This window comes from Hyperolius riggenbachi, chromosome 4 (assembly GCF_040937935.1).
Source record: "Hyperolius riggenbachi isolate aHypRig1 chromosome 4, aHypRig1.pri, whole genome shotgun sequence".
In the NCBI taxonomy this organism is placed as follows: Eukaryota; Metazoa; Chordata; class Amphibia; order Anura; family Hyperoliidae; genus Hyperolius; species Hyperolius riggenbachi.
Genome location: NC_090649.1, coordinates 35,881,097 through 35,903,862, shown reverse-complemented (window position 1 = coordinate 35,903,862; position 22,766 = coordinate 35,881,097). Strand labels below are relative to the sequence as shown.

General features: G+C 45.3%; 1 long non-coding RNA gene across 1 annotated transcript; it reads left to right on the top strand.

Annotated features, from left to right (window-relative positions):
* Positions 1-880: 880 nt before the first annotated feature.
* Positions 881-22,043, top strand: LOC137570334 (uncharacterized). The gene is made up of 3 exons (XR_011031002.1): positions 881-942; positions 9,576-9,705; positions 20,783-22,043. It is a non-coding gene; the product is annotated as an uncharacterized lncRNA (long non-coding RNA).
* Positions 22,044-22,766: the final 723 nt, after the last annotated feature.

The window sequence follows — 22,766 nt, the reverse complement described above, 5'->3', positions numbered from 1 at the left end:
TGTGAAGCAGTACTCTAATTACACTCCCTGATTGATGTATACACATGCAAGATGCTTGAAAGCACTTTAGGCCTCCAATTTAGCATTCAATGTGATGTCTGCCCTTAAAACACTGCTTTCCAGATTTTTTCCCAGGACTTTTGGCATGTATCCCACTCCGCCATGCCCGCCTCCAGGTGTTAGACCCCTTGAAACATCTTTTCCATCACTTTTGTGGCCAGCATAAATGTTTCTAGATTACAAAGTTCGTCTCCCCATTGAAGTCTATTGCGGTTCGCGGAAGTTCGCGCAAACCGAACCTTTTGCGGAAGTTCACGAACCTAAAATCGGAGGTTCTGGCCATCTCTAATCAGAGGGTACAGTATTAAGCTGCTTCCTGGTTGCTGCCCATAGGAGTTTCAGTCTGCTCCCACTTGCTGTGCACTATTGTGTTATATTGGTGTATACGCTCTTTTTATGTAGATATATCCTTGCATTTCTCAAATGATATTCAATACAATTTATTAATCATATGCTGGTGATTGAGAGTCAATCCTTTTACAAATATTACACCTGCTCCCTGCGCTACTGTGCATGCGGGTGGGAAGAGGGAGAAGAAGTGGGTCCTCAAAGCGCCCACCAAGGGTCGAGTGTGACCAACACCAGTCTTACAATATCATTATGTATTTTTATCTCTACTACAATGTGGCTCCCCCCTCCATACCCACACCCACACACACACGCCTCCCCCTTCCTTCCTTTGGCTGCAGGGTGAAGCATTTAAAAGGAACAGACAGAGATCAGGCTGACAGAAGCTCTACTTGCATTCTGCTTGACAGAAGCTCTCCTTGCATCCTGCTTGACAGAAGCTCTCCTTGCATCCTGCTTGACAGAAGCTCTCCTTGCACCCTGCTTGACAGAAGAGACTATCCTGCTGCCTAAAAGGGAACAGCCGGAACTGAGGTGAGTAATTTAACATCTGCACTCCAACACACAACAGCCTCAGCTCACTATCCACTTCAGGACAAGAGAAACTTTCACATATCAGCGCTGCTCCCATTCATTCACCAATAACGTTATTACTACTTATCACACCTAAATGATCTATATATTGTTTTTTTCAGGACAAATTAGGCTTTTAGCATGTGATAATTTTGCTTAGTAATTACCTCATTTTCTATGCATTTTAAAGGGAAAATAAGGGAAAAAATAGAATAAAACACTATTTCTCCATTTACATTCAGTATAGCTTTACAATAAACAGTACTAACTATAAGCTAAACCCACAAAATTGTATTTGCTTATTTATCCTGGTTAGATTTTGTATGGTGACCTTATTGTATTTGGAAAGAAAGGTGTCATTTTCGGTTCTTTTATTTTTGTCTTTCTCGTTATACACTATCAATGATTACAAGACCTTATTTGCAAAAATAATAGTTATATACCCTCATGGCATACATATTTAAAAAGCCATGTTCCTAAGGTAACAATATATTTTTTTTTTTCTTTTATATTCTGTAACTTTGTTATCATTTTACAAGACTTTTATTTTGGTACAGAATATGCAAAAATTTAATTGCTTTTGATTCAGTTTGTGACTAAAAAGAATGCACAAGACATGGGCCTCAACCAAAAGCTCTCTAAATTGTATTCTACCACTTATCACAGTTAAAATGTTACCGCATATGTCTCTTGTAGTGTTCTTACAACTTTCCCAAGTTTGATCATAATTTTGAAAATTAATTTTTATGTTTTGATTGAGTTTGTCTCTACCTATTTTTTATGTGACGGGGGTCCAAGCTGTAAGACACACCAAAATGTATTCTACAAATCGTCATGGTTAAAACGTCACCACATGTGCCACATTTAGTAACAAACTGGTGGTGCATTGGCCACAAATACAATGGATGTGTATATACGTACTTTGTCATGAAGTAGCTATACTAGCAAATGTGTCCTGCAGGGGTGGAGCAAGAGCCACAGCAGCTGCTATGGAGCACTGAAGCTAAGGGGGGCCAGGAGGTACTTGAGGTGTTCACTGTTTGTAATCTTTTTTGTGTTCCTCCACCCACTTTGTATCAGTTTTAATGGACTATATGCTGTTTAGATTGCATGAGAATGTAAACTGCCCAATTAAAGTAAATGGGAAGCTAAAAAAAAACCCAAAAAAACAGATATTTACCTAAGGAGAGGGAAGGCTCTGGGTTCTATGGAGCCTTCTCGCTCTTCTAACAGTCCCGTGTTCCAGTGCTGGCTCCCCCAAGACGGTAGGCTCCATACTGCGAATGTGTGAGTATGCAAGAGAGCAGCTAGCACAGGCACAGTACAGAGCTGGCTGTCTTCAGAGCAGCCCATCTTCGGGAGCCTCCCACGGCGGGGGTTTCAAACGAGGAGGGGGGGGGGCAGCGCTTAACCCAGACCGAGAGCCTTCCTTCTCCTTAGATAACTATCTGTTCATTTTTTCTTATTTATCAGCTTCCCATTAGCTTTAACTCATATCTACAGGGTTGAGGCAAGTGACATTGCTCAAGAGTGAAAAGTTTTCTTACGGGACGCCATAATCTTGAGCTACGCCACTGGTGTGCTGCAAGAGTTCATAGTGGTAGACAAATATGGCATTCTGACATTTATTTCCAACCAGCCTCCCTGCTTGCTTGCGCACTGTTATGGCAGTTGCACTGAGGCACTGCAATTCAGTAAGTATTTTTGATAGTAAGGAAAACCCTGACAATCCCTTATAGGGGAGATGGACTAGTCCAAAACCTGTCAGATAAATTACTACCTACTGTATGTGACAGTGGAACAGAAGACAAGTTATTCATGTACTGTCTTATATGCATAGATTAGAATATTGTGCAAAAGTCAATTTATTTCAGTAATTCAAGGTAAAAGGTGAAACTACTATATGAAATAGGAATCCTTTGCAGGTGTTTTGGATTGATTCGCTGATTAGAGTCTGACACATTGAGCCTAGGGGGCCGCGCTGCGAGCGTTTCCTGAAAAGTTTGCAAATAATTTGTGATCGTCCATTTGCAATTAGTGATGTAGGCGAACAGCTCGCTTGCGAACAGTAAAGGCCCTGTACTATTTCCGGGTCTCTGTCTCTCAGTAGTACGCATGCCCTGGGCCACACATGTTCAGTAGTACGGTGCTTGATTGCGTGCCTGTGGTCCGCCACGCTTTGTGACATCACGCACATGTGCAAAGCGTGCCCTACCACAGGCATCCAATCAAGGATGTGCACCGCCGGGCCAGGGCATGCACACTACTGAACATGTCTGGTCCAGGGCATGTGTACTACTGAGAGACAGCGACTCGGAAGTAGTACAGGGCCATAACTGTTCACAGGTGAGCTGTTCTCCTATGCAGGCGAGCTGTTTGCCTACATCACTATTTGCTATGCTTTGTAAAAGCCTAGGGACAAAAAGCTCATCCGCCAAGCTTTTATATTGCCCTCTGATGTATTTAAACATGTTACTTAGATCCCCTCTAAGGCGTCTTTTCTCTAGACTAAATAAACCCAGTTTATCTAACCTTTCTTGGTAAGTGAGACCTTCCATCCCTCATATCAATTACATAGTTACATAGTTATTTGGGCTGAAAAAAGACATACATCCATTGAGTTCAACCAAGAGAACAAAGTAGCAGTACCAACACCAGCCTGCTCCCTCACATATCCCTGTTCCAGAGGAAGGCGAAAAACCCTTACAAGGCATGGTTCATTTAGCCCCAAAAGGGAAAAATTCCTTCCCGACTCCAGATGGCAATCAGATAAAATCCCTGGATCAACGTCACCAGGCAGTACCTAGTAATTGTAGCCATGGATGTTTTTCAACACAAGGAAAGCATTTAAACGCAGGTATAGAATTTGTCATAACTACTTCCTGTGGCAATGCATTCCACATCAATTATGTTGCTCGTCTCTGCACCTGCTCTAAAACTGCAATATCTTTCCTGTAATGTGGTGCCCAGAACTGAATTCCATATTCCTGATGTGGTCTTACTAGAGAATTAAACAGGGGCAATATTATGCTAGCATGTCGAGTTTTTATTTCCCTTTTAATGCATTCCAAAATTGTAGTAGCTTAAGCTGCAGCGGCTTGGCATTGAATACGATTATGTAATTTGTTGTCGATGAGTACTCCTAAGTCCTTCTCCAAGCTTGATGTCCCCAACTGTAATCTATTTATTTTGTATGGTGCTAGACCATTGGTACGACCAAAATGCATGACTTTACATCTTTCAACATTGAATTTCATCTGCCATGTATGTGCCCATATAGCCATCCTATCCAGATCTTGTTGCAATATGACACTATCTTCCTGAGAGTTGATGATTCTGCACAATTTTGTATCATCTGCAAAAATAGCAACATTACTTTCTACTGCATCTACTAGGTCATTAATAAATAAATTGAAGAGCGCTGGACCCAGTACTGACCCTTGTGGGACCCCACAGCTAAAAGTCGCCCATTTTGAATATGATCCATTGACCAATACTCTTTGTTTTCTGTCCATTAGCCAGTTCCCTATCCATGCACACAGACTCTTCCCCAGTCCTTGCATCCTCATCTTTTGCACCAGACTTTTGTGGGGAACAGTGTCGAAGACCTTTGCAAAGTCCAAGTATATCACATCATTCCCAATATCCACATTAGCATTCACTACCTCATAAAAGCTGAGCATGTTAGTCAAACAGGACCTGTCTTTAGTAAACCCATGCTGATGCTGAGAAATAAGATTATTTTCTACTATGAAGTCATGTATAATATCTCTTAGTAACCCCTCAAATAGTTTTCACACAACTGATGTTAAGCTTACAGGTCTATAATTTACCGGATCTGATTTTTTGCCCTTCTTAAATAATGGGAAAACGTGGGCTGTACACCAATCCACTGGGACTCTGCCAGTTGAATGAGAGTCACAAAAGATAAGATAAAGGGGTTTATCTATAACTGAACTTAATTCCCTTAGGACCCGAGGATGCATGCCATCCGGGCCAGGTGCCTTGTCTATTTTTAATTTATTTAGTCTTGCCTTCACTTCTTCCTGCGTTAAGTATTTAATATTACAGTTGGAAGATTGAGACCCTTCCGTATCTGTAATTTGAAAAAGTGATGTGTCCCTCATAAGTTTTGCTTCAGTGTGATTTTAAAGGAAATGTGGGGACCACTAGATTAACCTCCAAAACATAGACGGGCACCATTAGACACCAGGGAAAGCTCCACTAAACCCCGGGTAAGCTATAAATAAAACCTGGGGATCCCTGGATGACCATAGCTAGCTTTAACAAAAAGAGGGGCTATAACTATAGAAATACTGTTTTGCCACCTTCTATAACATATAAATCAGAACCCCTGCATAATGAAGCAACTAATAATGCTTTCTAAAAACTTTTTACTACCCTTTAGACATGTTTTACTATCATTGTAGTGCTACGAGGGAAAAAAACGACATCATTTAGAAAAATATACCGTTATTTCGAAGTTATCTTCACCATACATTGTTCATTTGAGTTTTATAATAAATGGGATACATATCTATGGTAGCAATTTTATTTAAAAATAATAATAGGTGAAAACTGAGAAACTCTATTTTTTCTCTGTTTTACCTTTAAAGGGACTCCGAGCAGTGCAGAAACTATGGAAAGATGCTTATCATTTTAAAGCTCTCTTTCTCCTCTTTCCAATGATATATAAACCACCGCCCTACGCCTTTTAGTTTTCGTTATTTTTGTGATCGAAATTGCCGCGGCCGCGACTTCGATCGCAAAAATAGAGAAAACTAAAAGGCGTAGGGTGACGATTTAGGTGTCGCCAGAAAGAGGAGAAAGAGAGCTTTAAAATGATATCCATCTTTCCATAGTTATATTCTATTATACAGGGCGACTTTTTCTCAAAGTCAGCAGCTCCATTCAGCAGAAAAAGTCGCCCTGTGTAATACAATGTAACTATGAAAAGATGGATATCATTTTAAAGCTCTCTTTCTCCTCTTTTCGATCGCGAAAATAGCGAAAATTAAAAGGCACAGGGTGGTGGTTTATATATCATTGGAAAGAGGAGAAAGAGAGCTTTAAAATGATATGCATCTTTCCATAGTTTCTGCACTGCTCGGAGTCCCTTTAAATTACATATGAAATAAAATAATTCCTAGGAAAAATTATCCAAAGAAAGTCTAGCTTGTCTAGAAACAAATGATGAATATATCACTAAGGTGCTATAAATAAAGATTAACCACTTCACCATTAAGGGGGTTTTCCTCTTTGTGTACTAAAGCAATTTTCACCTGTCAGTGCGCCTCCTTTTCATTCGCCAATAACTTTACTACTACTAATCACAACAAAATGATCTATATCTTGTTTTTTTTGCCACCAATTAGGCTTTCTTTGAGTGGTATCTTTCGCTAAGAATTATTATATGGTAAATGCATTTTAAGGGGAATAGTAATAAAAAAAGGGGAAAAAAATCATTATTTCTCAATTTTCGGCTATTATAGTTTTAAAATAATACATGCTACTGTAATTAAAACCTACCTATTTTATTTACACAGCACAAGAGGTAGCGCTCACAGTTATTTCACCTTTTTTTAAACTTTTTTAAGCAGTATTACACTATGTGGAGAATTTTCCATTGAGGTTATTGGCAAGAACAAGCTGTCATACAGGATATTGTGGAGGAAGAACAGACGTGTCATTTTGCCTGAGAGGTGGGGGACGACCCGGGAACTGTCCCAAGGTTAATAGAGACCACTTGTTTGGTCTTATAGTCCGGTGAGTGACACACGAAGTGTGTTGAAGGAGGTCCATATTTGTCTGAAAAGAGGCAGGTCTTCGCATTTACCCTGGCAGCAAGAAGTTTTCCACAATGGAGATGCAATTTTATATATAATTTTATATATAGACTTCAGTTATTTTAGTCTTTTAGGTCATGATATTTATTGACTGATCCCAAACACTGATTGTCTTGTGATTATATTGCCTATGCGTGGATCTTTTTGATGGTGAAATAACTGTGAGCGCTACCTCTTGTGCTGTGTACTTTATATGTAGAGGAGGCGAACTGGTTATACATTGCCCGTTAATTGCCTGTTAAAAGGGTGCTGTGTTTGTTTAAGCTGTGAGCGCTGACCTCTTGTGGTATAGTACCTATATTATTTGCCCATTTGTCCCAGTTATTGCAATGCTTCAAATATTTCCCTATTACAATGTATGGCACCAATATTTTATTTGGAAATAAAGGTGTATTTTTTCAGTTTTGCATTCATCACTAATTACAAGCACCTTGTTTAAAAAAAACAAAAAACAGTAATATACCTTCTTGACATACATATTAACCACTTAAGACTATCTGGAAAAGTATTCTTGTCCAGATAGGTGCTCTTAAAGTCAAACTGGATGAGTATTCTCATCCAGTGTTTAAGCGGTGGTGTGTGCGCATGCTCGGGCCGCAGCCCTGCACCCCCCTGTGATTTTCCATTTTGGCAATTGGAGAAGGGAAGCTAAGCTTCCTGGAACCAATCACAGTGCCTGTAATGAATGGACATGATTCGATCACGAGCCATGTCCATTCATAAGAATGAATGTGAATCAAAGTGAAAAAAACAAAACAAATAAAAAACAACATCAAAACACTTCCTGGTAAAGCCATCAACTGGCAAAAAGTTGAATTGCACACCACAGATTTTCTTATTAATAAAATTAATGAATTAAATCATATCCAAACCCCTACCACTCCACTCCAGTTACCAAGCAAACAAATTGGAAAAAAAAAATCTATTAATTAATTAACTATTAGTAGTTGCCTTAGGGACTTGGCTATTTTTAATATATATGTCATGAGGGTATATTACTGTTATTTTAGTACATAAGGGCTTACAATTGATAAGATACACACACAAAAAAAAAAACACAGAAAAAATACACCACATAATTAATTTCCACATAATATATTGACGGCATACATTGTACTAGGAACATCATTTAAATGTTGTCACAGCGCTGCATAATATGTTGGGCAAATAAGATAGGTGGGTTTTATTTATAGTAGCATTGCTTATTTTAACCACTTCCCAACCACCGTTTTTCCCTTAAAACAAGAGCAATTGTCACATCATGCTCCTCCCATTTATTCACTTATAACTTTATCATTACTTATCACACTGAAATTATCTATATATTGGGATTTTTTTCACCAGAAAATAAGCTTTTTTTGGATGGTACTTTTTTTCTACTAATTATTTTATTTACCCATCCTCCACAGTGGTGGCGCTGGCTCCCAGAAACCACAGATGCAGGCACAGTAACACCTGCAATATTTCTCTTCCCCGTCTCCAGCGCAGGCGCAGTAGCAGCTTCCCGATTGGCTCAGGCAGAAATAGCTGAGCCCGATCAGATCCACTCTACTGCCCAATCGATTTGTGTCTGCGCAGTAGAGCGGACTCAATCGGGCTCAACTATTTCTGCCTGAGCCCGAGCAGAGAGCAGCTACTACGCTTGCGCTGGAGTCAGAGAAAGTAAACATTTAAATGCCTGCTGTTCAGGGGCTTTTAGCGCTGCCACTGTGGGACAGAGGCAGACGGGGAAAGCCTCTATAGGATCCAGAGGCTTCCCCCTCCCAAGGTAAGTATCCCCTAGAGGTTTTTTTTTTTATTAACTGCAGGTTTTCTTTAACCTGCTGGGCGGTCTGGACGAGCTCAGCTCGTCCAGTACCGCCGGAGCCTGCTGGGCCGATTTGGCTCAAATAAAAAGCAGCACACGCAGCCGGCACTTTGCCAGCCGCGTGTGCTGCCTGATCGCCGCTGCAGCGCGGCGATCCGCCGCATGCAGCGGCGAAAGAGGGTCCCCCCAGCCGCCTGAGCCCAGCGTAGCCGGAACAAAAAGTTCCGGCCAGCGCTAAGGGCTGGATCGGAGGCGGCTGACGTCATGGCGACGAGGTAAGGCGAAACACGGAAGGCCGCTCATTGCGCCCTCTAGTGGGCTTTCATGCAGCCAACTTTCAGTTGGCTGCATGAAATAGTTTTTTTTTTATTAAAAAAAAACCCTCCCGCAGCCTCCCTGGCAATTTTAATAGAACGCCAGGGAGGTTAAAGAGAAACCGTGATCAAGAACTGAACTTCATCCCAATCAGTAGCTGATACCCCCTTTCCCATGAAAAATATATTCCTTTTCTCAAACGGATCATCAGGGGGCTCCATATGGCTGATATTGTTGTGAAACCCCTCCCACAAGAAACTCTGAAGACCATGGGCCTGGCAGTTTCCTGTCTGTGAACCTCATTGCATTGTGGGAAATAGCTGTTTACAGCTGTTTCCAACTGCCAACAAAGCAAGCAGCAGCTACATCACCTGCCAGCAGTAAAAATGTCACCATGTGATAAATGTCAGAATGTAAATCAGGGAGAGGAAAGATATTACAATGGGCAAACACTGACTAAATCATTTATACATGATTATTGTAAGAATGAAGCACTTTTTTAGTACATTACTATCACTGGAATTCCTCTTTAAATATCACTAGTGTAGATATGAAGAATGTATCTAGTTTACAGCAGCAGTTACAGAATCTCAGCTCACTAACTCTACTAAATTCATATATTGTAGGTGAAGATGGAACGTATTATCATTGCTCTGTGTCTACTGGGCTGTGTCAAGGTTGTGACCGGTGATTTCAGCGGTGGTGCAGTAAGACAGAACATATTCAAAGTTCTTTGGTATATTATGCCTTTAATCGGTAACTATGATTTCTTCTCTTATGTGTGTATGAAATGATTATATTGATTAGATTCTTGCAATATAGAATCCTCTATCTATGTACACAGTTCTCCTTTACAGGGGGCGTAACAATAGGGGATGTGAGCCTTTCAGCCGCGGGAGGGGGGGGAGCTGTTTTGGGGGGAGGCGGAGGGTTCGCAGCATGAGGGGAGAGCATTGGACAACGGCTGGGAGGGGGGACGGTCCCCTCCCCTCCCTCACATCGGGCTCTTCCCTCAGCATCAATTACATTGTGAGCAGCGGTGAACAGCAGGCAGCAACACACAGAGAGGTTCTGCTCTCAGTGTCTGACAAAACTTCCTGTTTAAACAGGAAGCAGTGCGAGGCTCTTAGAAAACGGAGACCTCCGGATGGTGGTAGGTGTTGCTGCCCGCTGTTCACCGCAGCTCACAATGTAATTGATGCTGGAGGGGAGCGCGCTGAGGGGAGAGCCCCCCCTCCTCCGATGTCCAATGCTCTCCCCTCATGCTGCGACCGCTCCCCCCCCCCCAGCCCGGGGATTTCTAGTTACACCCCTGCTCCTTTAAGAGAGATTCTAGAGTGAAATGTTCTGAGGTTTAGCAGTACATCTTACTGGGTAGAAAAAGTCAAACATGTCTTTTTGTCTCACTGTCTGTGCCAACATGCTGGCGCCTTGTGCTGATCCTTGCCTAAACAAATCACATTGGGAACAGAAAACACTCTTTCCTAGTATTGGTGAAGGAAGCTCCATATATGGCAGGGAACATTCACACTTGCGTGGTGGTCCCTCTGCAAGTCACATCATCACATTCTCCAGGCTCCGTCCTCAATCTGCCTCACATGGTTACCGGCATAAACGTTTGACACACGTGCCAATGTTACTGCAGCAACCACATTGGGAGCATGTATGTGGATTACGGACGGAGCCCGGAGCCAGTGGCGGACACGGATAGTTATAATATGTTGCACCGGGCAAGGGGGGGGGGGGGGGGGTGGGGAAGGGGTGGGGGCGGGGGTACATTTTACATTAGAGAGGATAACGCCAGGAGTTTTGTTGCTCGTCCCGATATTGCTCCTGTCACCGCTATGCACCTGATCTACCACAGTGGTAGCACCTTGCAGCATATCTGATCAACACATGCAACCAATTTCAGGCATGCTCTTGGTGGCACCAATTTTCCTCCGATTTGATCATAATTATCAAATCGGGTGGTGGATCCGCAACCAAGTCGATAGATGTATGGCCACCTAAAGTCAGAAATCCTGCCTTGGTATCAGATTTCACACATAAATGAGAATATTTATTTGCTGAAGATAACAGATACAGTGGGATGCAAACGTTTGGGCAACCTTGTTAATCGTCATGATTTTCCTGTATAAATCGTTGGTTGTTACGACAAAAAATGTCAGTTAACCTCTCCGGCGTTCTGATTAAATCGCCAGGGTGGCTGCGGGAGGGTTTTTTTTAAATAAAAAAAAAACTATTTCATGCAGCCAACTGAAAGTTGGCTGCATGAAAGCCCACTAGAGGGCGCTCCGGAGGCGTTCTTCCGATCGCCTCCGGCGCCCAGAATAAACAAGGAAGGCCGCAATGAGTGGCCTTCCTTGTTTATTCTGGGCGCAATGAGCGGCCTTCCTTGTTTTGCTTAGATCGTCGCCATAGCGACGAGCGGAGTGACGTCATCGACGTCAGCCGACGTCCTGACGTCAGCCGCCTCCGATCCAGCCCTTAGCGCTGGCCGGAACTTTTTGTTCCGGCTACGCTGGGCTCAGGCGGCTGGGGGGACCCTCTTTCGCCGCTGCTCGCGGCGGATCGCCGCAGAGCGGCGGCGATCAGGCAGCACACGCGGCTGGCAAAGTGCCGGCTGCGTGTGCTGCTTTTTATTTTACGAAAATCGGCCCAGCAGGGCCTGAGCGGCAGCCTCTGGCGGTGTTGGACGAGCTGAGCTCGTCCAGACCGCTCAGCAGGTTAAATCTATCATATAGGAGACACACACACAGTGATATCTGAGAAGTGAAATGAAGTTTATTGGATTTACAGAAAGTGTGCAATAATTGTTTAAACAGAATTAGGCCGGTGCATACAAAAAAAGAAATGAAATCAATATTTAGTAGATCCTCCTTTTGCAGATATTACAGCCTCTAAACACTGCCTGTAGGTTCCAATGAGAGTCTGGATTCTGGTTGTAGGCATTTTGGACCATTCCTCTTTACAAAACATCTCTAGTTCATTCAGGTTTGATGGCTTCCGAGCATGGGCAGCTCTCTTTAACTCACACCACAAATTTTCAATTATATTCAGGTCTGGGGACTGAGATGGCCATTCCAGAACATTGTACTTGTTCCTCTGCATGAATGCCTTAGTGGATTTTGAGCAGTGTTTAGAGAAAGATCCAGCCCCGGCGCAGCTTAAAGGGATACTGTAGCGGGGTTGGAGGAAAATGGGTTGAACTTACCCGGGGCTTTTAATGGTCCCCCGCAGACATCCTGTGCCCGCGCAGCCACTCCGCGATGCTCCGGCCCCGCCTCCGGTTCACTTCTGGAATTTCAGACTTTAAAGTCAGAAAACCACTGCGCATGCGTTGCCGTGTCCTTGATCCCACTGATGTCACCAGGAATGTATAGCACAATCCCAGTATGGTCTGTGTCTGTGCAGTGCACTCCTGGTGACATCAGCGGGATTGAGGACATGGTAACGCAGGCGCAGTGGTTTTCTGACTTTAAAGTCGGATATTCCAGAAGTGAACCGGAGGCGGGGCCGGAGCATCGGTGAGTTGCTGTGCGGGCACAGGATGTCTGCGGGGGACTGTTAGAAGCCCCGGGTAAGTTCAACTCATTTTCCCCCGACCCCTTACAAGCTTTGTCACTGATTCCTGGACATTGGTCTCCAGAATCTGCTGATACTGAGTGGAATCCATGCGTCCCTCAACTTTGACAAGATTCCCAGTCCCTGCACTGGCCACACAGCCCCACAGCATGATGGAACCACCACCATATTTTACTGTAGGTAGCAAGTGTTTTTCTTGGATTGCTGTGTAACGCCCCTTGTTATGCCCAAATAACTCAATTTTAGTTTCATCAGTCCATTGCACCTTATTCCAAAATTAAGCTGGCTTGTCCAAATGTGCTCTAGCATACCTCAAGCGGATCTGTTTCTGCTGTAGGCAGAGAAAAGGCTTCCTCTGCATCACTCTTGCATACAGCATCTCCTTGTGTAAAGTGCGCTGAATGATTGAACGATGCACAGTGACTCCATCTGCAGCTAAATGATGTTGTAGGTCTTTGGTGCTGGTCTGTGGATTGACTCACCATTCATCACTTCTGTCTATCTGAGATTTTTGTTGGTCTGCCACTTCGAGCCTTAACAGCCTGAACTGAGCCTGTGGTTTTACAATTCCTCAATATGTTCCTAACTGTGGAAACAGACAGCTGAAATCTATGAGACAGCTTTCTGTATCCTTCCCCCTAAACCATGATGGTGAACAATCTTTGTCTTCAGGTCATTTGAGAGTTGATTTGAGACCCCCATGTTGTTACTCTTCAGAGAAAATTAAAAGAGGAGGGGAACTTACAATTGACCCTCTTTATCATAACAGGATTCACCTTTGTATGTAGGTCAGGGGTCACCGAGCTTACCAAGCCAATTTTAGTTCCAATAATTAGTTCTAAAGGTCTTGGAATCAATAACATGACATTTTATTCATAAGTTTATTCAAACAATTATTACACACTTTCTGTAAATCCAATAAACTTAATTTGACTTCTCTAACTGACATTTTTTATTGTAACAATCAACGATTTGTACAGGAAAATCATGACGATTAACAAGGTTGCCCAAACTTTCACATCCCACTGTACACTTCCTCCTGCTTATTGTAACAATCAACGATTTATACAGGGAAATCATGACGATTAACAAGGTTGCCCAAACGTTCGCATCCCACTGTACACTTCCTCCTGCTCTCTCTGCACAAGTCAGTGCATGATTCTCCTTAGACAGCCAAACCTCAAGCCTGGGGATCTTATCTGGACAGCTCATTCAGAGAGACAAAACTAACAGCTGCAGCTTAAAAGGAACCCAAGGTGTGAGACTTATGGAAGCTGCCATATTTATTTTCCGCTGAGCTGTGGGGAGGATTGGGACCGACATCATGATGTCGATGACGTCACCGACATCTATGACATTAGTCCCGATCCCCCCATAGCGGAGAATACTTGAACTGTGGAGAGGCTGCAGCCATCGCTGGAACAAGGCACTGGTATGTAAAGCAGCTGGTTCGGGGGGGGGGGGGGATCTGAAGTTAGGGGGCACATATATTAGCGTCACTACTGCTGCCTGCGTGTAACTGAACTTCCCACACATATTTCATTTATTCTGGGGGACTCCTATGCTGCAGAAAAATAGGTTCTAAATCACACACCTGAAACAACCATGCAGCTAATCTTGTTGTGAGATTTGTCACAGTCACAGACACCTAATCTGCATGCTTGTTCAGAGTCTACGGCTTAAAGGGACACTTAAGTCAAAAAAAAAAAATTTGTTTTACTCACCTAGGGCTTCCAATAGCCCCCTGCAGCTGTCCGCTGCCCTCGCCGTCTCCCTCTGATCCTCCTGGCCCCACCAGCAGCCACTTCCTGTTTCGGTGACAGGAGCTGACAGGCTGGGGACGTGAGTGATTCTTCGCGTTCCCAGACACATTAGCACCCTCCATGCTGCTATATGGTATATGATATATGCTATAGCAGCATAGATGGCGCTATTGTGGCCAGGAACGCGAAGAATCACTCGCGTCCCCAGCCTGTCAGCTCCTGTCACCGAAACAGGAAGTGGCTGCCGGCGGGGCCAGGAGGATCGGAGGGAGACGGCGAGGGCACCAGACAGCTGCAGGGGGCTATTGGAAGCCCCAGGTGAGTAAAAAACTCATTTTTTTTGTTTGACTTAAGTGTCCCTTTAAAGTACTAGAGGCAGAGCAGCTGCAAGACAGCCTGGCAATGTGTATTATTTAAAAGGAAACAAACATGTCAGCCTCCATATCCCTCTCAATTTGAGTTTCTAGTGAAACCTGTCATCTGCAAAAGGTATTAAGTACACACAGGGTTTACACATGTAGGGAGAGTGATTAAGTCCCCCCCTCCCCCCTCAATATTCACACTGGTCCAACACCCTGGTCAGGAACCCCTTTGTCAGTGAATTGTGAAAGGAATTTGATAAAATGAAATGAAAGATAAGCAGGGGGCAGGGCCGGGCCAAGGCAGAGAGGCTCCAGCCTCAGGGCGCAGTGTAGGAGGGGGTGGAGGCGGTCTGAGGCAGAGGCGAGAGAGGCTCCAGCCTCAGGGCGCAGTGTAGGAGGGGGCGCAAGGCGGTCTGAGGCAGAGGCGAGAGAGGCTCCAGCCTCAGGGCGCAGTGTAGGAGGGGGTGCAGGGCGGTCTGAGGCAGAGGCGAGAGAGGCTCCAGCCTCAGGGCGCAGTGTAGGAGGGGGCACACAACTCACTCAGCTATCATTCCTCCATAGTGTTTGAAGCAGAGAGAAATAAGAAAAGGGGATACATGGCAGTAACTGCAAGCCAGATAAATAGAGATTAAGAAGTTGGGGGCCCTGGGGTGCCTCTTAGTCTAATAGCAATCAGTGTGTGACGGCTGGGGTAGGAGGGATGGAGGGGCGCACTTTGGTGTCTCAGCCTTGGGTGCTGGAGGACCTTGTCCCGGCTCTGGCAGGGGGAGATATACAGCAGTACCTGGGAACAACCAGTCAAGCTATTCCCATCCCAGTTTAAAAAAAAAAAAATAAAAAAAAACCATAATTGATAGTTGTCCTTTAACTCGCAAACTAAGATTAACCCTTTCCCTGCCGAGCAGATACGTCGTACGTTAATTGGATAATTGTCCTACGGGAAGCAGTGGGGAGGGAGATCGACATCATCCCTCCCTCCACGTGGGCCCCCTTCCTCTGCCTACCTGCCTGGCTAGGGTAGCGGTCGGTTGTTAATTACTCACACGATCGGTGGCTCCACATGGTGTCCCCGGCAGCTCCAAGCTCCTCTTTCTCTTCCCTCTACTTCATATGTAATATGCATCATATAATATTGGAAGAGCAGAGAGGAGCTTGTAGCCGCCAGGGACACCGCGTGGGGCCAGCAATCAGGTGAGTAATTACAATTCATACTCCAGCCTCTTACACTGGGTGTCACCTAATACTGGGGGCTCATTTGGCTACCTATACTGGGGGCTGATTCTGACTTATAATTAGGGATGATAGGAAGGTCCGAATTCCATTCCGCCGGCATTGGCGGAATCCGCCAGCGGTAAATTTCGTCGCCATTGCATTTTCGCGGAACTGAAACCTCTTTTGTGCTAAATGGTAGCCCTTGGGACCTAATGGCTGTTCCACCGTTCATTTGTTTTTGTTTTTTTTGCAGCAGGAGTTGTCGTGTAAACCATGGTGTTCCACAGTGGTCATTATAACTGTGCTTTGGAGCTGCAGGAGTTGTCGCGTAAGCCATGGTGTTCCACGGCGGTCATTTACAAGTGTTGTTTGGAGCAGCAGGACTTGTCATAGGCCATGGGACCTAGAGGTGGTTCCATAGCAGTCCTAAACATTATGTGGAGCAGCGGGATTTGTCGTAGGCCATGGGACCTAGAGGTGGTTCCACAGCAGTCCTAAACATTATGTGGAGCAGCAGGACTTGTTGTAGACCATGGGACGTAGAGGTGGTTCCACAGCAGTCCTAAACATTATGTGGAGCAGCAGGACTTGTTGTAGGCCATGGGACCTAGAGGTGGTTCCACGGCAGTCCTAAAAAAAATGTCAGCAATTACAGTATTGGACTCATTCTGTGGAATCAGTGAGAGGGACCTTGTAGTTGTCACTGATCCATGACTCGTTCATTTTAATGAATGTTAGCATGTCCACATTGTCTGTGGACAGACGGGTCCGGTGGTCGGTGACCACTCCACCTGCAGCGCTAAATACTCGCTCAGAAAGAACACTGGCGGCGAAGCATGCAAGAACCTCCAGTGCATATTGAGCAAGTTCAGGCCAGGTATCCAGTTGTTTGGTCCAATATTGCATGGGGTCATCATTAGTCTCCATATTGTCTGGAGCACTGGCTGACCCCAAGTAATCATCCACCATACGGGCCAGCCACTGGCGGTGGTGGTGATCACTTTCTCCGCTGGTGGTGCTGCTGCTAGAAGGAGTATCTGGCACTGGCTGGTAAAATGCCTTCAGCATACTCAGCAGATTCACACATTGGCTACTGGTGCTGCTACTGGTGCTGGGAGTGGGACCACCAGACTTTTGCTGAGTGTGATTAGTAGGCTTGGTAGCTTGGGGCCGGGGTACAGGTGTAGGAAACGCATCTTCTACCCAATGATAAAGGGCATCCCGGATCTGGCTCATCATGGCGTCTGCTTGGGAGGGGTTATGAACTGGCGCATTTTCCCCTTGCACCGGGATCTAAGATGGTGGCCACCCACATGTCCAGCCTTGCTTTTAAACTTTTAAGAAGTCTTTCTTTAGGCACTGGATCATATGTGCAGCCATGGGGAAGAGATGTCTGCCATGAATCACCTCTTCCTGGCTGTCAGAACTGTCATCGACATCATGATCCAGCTCCGCTATCTTCTTCCCACCCCCGGACAATGGGCTCTTCCGCTTACACAACCTCTGCCTCCTCATCCAGGACTGGAACATGCCCACTCACTCCTTCACCTGACTGGCCACTGTTCAGTAGGGCTTCCTCCCCCCGTTTGAGGACTTTTTCAAGAGTTTTTTTCCATGGTGAAGACAAGAGGGAGCACCTTTGATATACTACAGTGCTCCTCACTGACCACTTTTTTTGCCTGCTCAAATGGCTCCAACTCTTTGCACACCTGTCCAATCAGCTGCCACTGGTCCCCAGTAATGTAGTCCAGTGGCCCTGTTCTGGTGGAAGATGCCTCAGACAGGTATAGCCTGACCGCAGTGCGCTGCTCCCACAATCTCTCCAGCATGTGGAGTGTGGCGTTCCACCGCGTTGGACAAATGGAAATAAGCCTGTGCTGCGGCAGGCTATGGCGGCACTGCAGCAGTTTCATGGCCGCGGTGGCAGTTGCGGAGCGACGGATGTGGGCTGACCCTTTTCGCGCTGAGGCCACAGCGTCCTTCAACCCTTGGAAAGTTAGTAGAAATTTCTGTACTACAAGGTTGAAGACGTGGGCCAAGCAAGGTAAGTGGGTATAGCCACCCAGCGAAATGGCGGAAAGCATGTTGGCACCGTTATCAGACACTACTACACCTGTGTCAAGTCTTCGTGGAGTCAGACTGGCCTTGGACAGAACAGGTAGCAGAGGGAAGTGGAACAGGCCTTCCCTTCAACCCATGTGGCGGCACCACCAGTTGAGATGCCGCAGATATTGCGCCCTCCTCAGCGGCACCATGGAGGGTGACCCAATGGGTGGTAAAAGTCAGATACTTTCCCTGCCCATGCCTGCTGCTCCAGCTATCCATGGTGAAGTGCACCTTGCCACCAACAGCGTGATCCATTGACCGGCCGACGCACTCCACAATGTGCTGGTGCAGGGCAGGGATAGCATTCCTGGTAAAATAATGGCGGCTGGGGATACACCATTGTGGAGCAACACTCTTCATCAGTCTGCGGAAGGGGGCACACTCCACAAACTGGTAGGGCAGCAGCTGTTGGCCCAACAGCCTTGCCAGGAGCGTATTATTTTTAACCACAAACAGATCACTTGCAGGGAGCATCCGCTTCCTCTGTAGCATTTCTCGCACAGAGGCCTGATGCTGGAACACTGGTGATTCAACCAACAAGGATGATGATGAGGAAGTGCTTGCCGGCAAGGTCGGCAGTCCTCTACCAGCCTGGCATGCAGAGGACTTTGAAGTCAGGTTGGATAGGGACAGGACTCGGACGACTAGGAAAAAAATTTGCCTCTGCTCACCGATTTACGACACACACAACAGACTGCCCTGGATTCATCCTCTTCGGCATCAATAAAATTCTTCCATGCAGGGGACGTGCGTGCACGTCCAGCAGTAGTGCGACCTGTTCTAGCACCTTGATGTTCGGCATTGGACTGGTGGCGGGTACTGACAGACAGGAAAGCAGGCTGCTGGCCAACCGTCTGCTCTGTTTGTACAGGCTGCTGCTCACGTCTGCTACTGTCTAAACGAACAGGTGGCAAATACGTTTTATCACTCACCTCATCATCATCATCATCATCAAAAATATCATCCAGTGCAATAAGTCTTCTGGACCCTCCACCTGGCCACCAAACACCTCTGTAGTTGACTGGTGGTGTTGGTGATGTTGACTGGTGCCACTGGATAAAGAAAACACAGTGGTCAATGCCATTTCTGTCACCACAGAACCCACCACTTCTTGGGAGCTTGGTCCCATGGTCTCCTCTAATGCCTCATGCCAAACATTCTGCACATCTCTCCCAGTCTCAGCGATGGTGTGCTGTACTTCTGGAATGGACTCAGCGGAGTACTGGGAGGAAACAAGCTCGTCATCATCAACAGAAGAAGCAGCTGTGGTTGGGTTCTGGTCATGAGGAACCTGGCGGCCACTGCTGGCGCTGCTGCAACTAGCTTCAAGTTCCTCCTGGGTAGAGGGTTGTGAATCCTGATGTAAATAATCCACAATTGTCTTCGCCTCCTGCTCTGACAGAATTTTCCTGCATGCTGCTGAGCCTGCTGCGTACACAGGGAAGACATTTCTGACCAGGGGGAAAACGCTTCCTGCTGCCACCCTCACCCTGATCACGTACTTGACGTGAACGTCCAAGACTCCATGTCCCTGCAGGAGTGGCCGGAATTTTCTGCTTCCTTCGGCTTCACTCCATTTTTTGGGGCCACAAACTTTATTGGGGAAGGGGTACGTAGTACGTACGTATGAGAAGAACAGATCACAAAATAAGGGGGTGAAATAAAGAAAATAAATCCAAAACACAAAATAAAGAAAACAAAAAATAAATTAATAAAAACAAAAAATAAATCACTACACTCACTCAACTAATCAATCACTAATCAAACAAATCACTAAATCACACAGCTAACTCACTCTTACTCTGTCAAACACTAAGCCTGCGGCCTGGCTGGCTCTGCACAGCAGCAAGCAACTACTAACACACTACACTACAATCTCTCTACTATAGCTGACACTCTAACTCTCTCTCTCTAACAGTCACAGAGTCTTTAAAAAGACTTTTGATTAATACACAGTCTTGAAAAATACTTGTTTTATGTAAAACAACTATGGGTCTGCGTCTGTCTCTCCTCTCTCCACACTAGACTGAAACCCACAAGCTTCCTGGCTGCACGTCTCTCTATTATATACAAAATGGGTGGGATAGCTGCTGAGACAGGTAGCTAGGGAGCTGGTTGCTAAGGTAGGATTGGTTGGTTCTCATTAAGACTCTTATTTGTGCCGAAATTCCGTTTTGCAGTCAGAAATACACTTAGAAGCTTCTTCCTTGTGATTGGCTAACTTAAAATTTGCATTCTGGCGGAATTCCGCATTTTTCCGCGGAATTCTGTTTTAGTGCTATAGCAATTCGGTTCCGATCTCCAGAATCGGAATTGACCCAATTCCGGCCGGAATCACGGAATTTAGAATTCCGTGGAATCTAGCGAGCATCCCTACTTATAATACCAGGGGCCTCTCTTGCCACCTATACAGGGTGCAGGGGTTCCTCTGGCTAACTAATACTGAGCTGAGTGCCATCTCCGGCTAGCTATATTTGGGGCTACCTAATAACTGGGGGCTTCTCTGGCTACCACTTTGCAATAGTGTGCCCTCGTCTATTGGGGGGGGGGGGGGGGCACAATCTATATACTCTCTATGGAGCTCTATGGCCTAGAAACTGCCCTGCTCCAACCACCTTTCAATATGGCCCAGGTAAGAATGGAAATATTTTACCCAGCAGTACATTTGAAAAAAGAACACCTAATGCAGGTTCGCTGAGTCCCTTGTGATGTCTGAACTACACTGAACTACATAAAGCACTGAATGTTTATTGAATCTGCTGCTAGTTCCTACTGGCATTAACAGCATACTTTCTAACTTTTCAGCTCCATCCCCCAGCATGCCTACGTTGTGAAACTGACAGAGAATGAATGTCCACGTGACAAAAAAGACAAAAATGTTGTAATCAGTATACCAGATAGTTTTTTTACTGCAATTAATAATGAAAACTATTACTATCTGAAGAATGCTGTAGATAACAATGAAATATACATTGGGGATCGCATAATACTGACCGCATTCACTGACAAGAGCGGAACAGATCTACGAGACCATGCTGAGTACCGTCTCTTGTTCCCGGAAGAAGAACAGCAGGTTTCCCCCGTGCCGGGGACACAAGTACAGGGGGCTCAAAAGCAGAATGTTTCCCCCGTGAAGAAGACAAAAGGACAGACTGTTTCCCCCGTGCAGAAGACAAAAGGACAGAATATTTCCCCCGTGCAGAAGACAAAAGGACAGAATATTTCCCCTGTGCAGAAGACAAAAGTACAGAATGTCTCCCCTGTGCAGGGGGCACAAGGACAGAAGGTTTCCCCAATGGAGGATTTTCTGAACCGGCCCCCAAAAGCAAGTTGTGTGGTATTTTATACCCTACTCTCCCCGTGTGTGGACAGGTGCATCAAACCAAATGGACCATACAGCATACTCAACCGTCTCACGAAACACTTTGGCCTTCTTCAGGACAAGGCTTTTGTTTATAGGTTTCCATATAAAAATGATGTCAGTTTAGTGGATGGAGAGCTGCAGTCTAATGTGTTGCCAGCATGGCGAGATCTAAATGGAATAATGCCACTCTATCGTTGCTTTCACCACCATAATTACAATGATTGCCGGAGGTGCTTCAACAAAGATGGCTTCAACCCCTTCTGTAGTAATCAAACACTAGGCATACAGTTATAATGGGGCATGACTTCTTAGGTGGATAGGTACCCCAAAAGCAAATCAGTCCTTTACTTTCCACTCCAATGGGGATCTCCTGTCTTTTCTTTACTTAGCTAGAACCAGCCCATTGCCTTTGCAGTTCCCCTCATTACCTGACGGAGTGCAAGCGAGCAGCTTCCTGCCCCACAGCTCACTGTCAGCCCCCATCCTTCCGGTATCCAATTAATAGACATTCTGATGACTCAAGAACTGGGAGGGTGCACATCCATCACTCTCTGCACACTCCTTGTCAGAGCTCAGACAGGGAGGTACAAAACTCCAAAGCAGGAAAAAAGGGCGCAGGAGCCCTTAAGGAAAAAAACAGCGCTGTCATAGGCGCCTATGATAAAAGCCACATTAAGTGGCATGATAGGGACATTTGGGCATACGGCGATTGCTGCTAGCGCCAAATTTTACCTTCTTTAGCCGTGATATGCAGCTTTGAAGGTAAATTTTGGTGCATTTAGGTGCCAAAATTCACTGGGTGGTTGTGGTGGTGGTGGGGGGGGGGGGGGGATGGGCTAGGTATAGGCACCAGAAGGGGGTTTAGGGTCAGGCACCACCAGTGGTCTTAAAACCAGATGTAACCGGGGGGTTAGGTTTAGGCCTTATCGGGAGGGGGGTCTTAGGGTTATAGGGTTATGCACCACCAGGGGGGGGGGGGGGCTGATCGGTCTAGGTTTAAAGAGAACCTGCAGCGAGCACAATTATTTAAAATAAACACATGACGTAGCTGCAAATGAATATTAAATACTAACCTCACTGTCAGTTCCTCTCAGAAGCTCACCATTTTATTCTTACAGTGATCCCTTCCAGTTCTGTGGTGTGTATAGTTATTTTGATTTTTCTTTTCAGTTCAGGTTCTCTTTAAAGGGGCACTTTGGCGAAAAATTGTAAAATTTTAAATGTGTGCAAACATATACAAATAATAATAATAATAAATGTTTTTTTCCAGAGTAAAATGAGCCCTAAATGACTTTTCTCCTATGCTGCTGTCACTTACAGTAGGTAGTAGAAATCAGACAGAAGCAACAGGTTTTGGACTAGTCCATCTCTTCATAGGGGATTCTCAGCAACTGCCATTCACTAAGTGCTTTTGAAAATAAATAA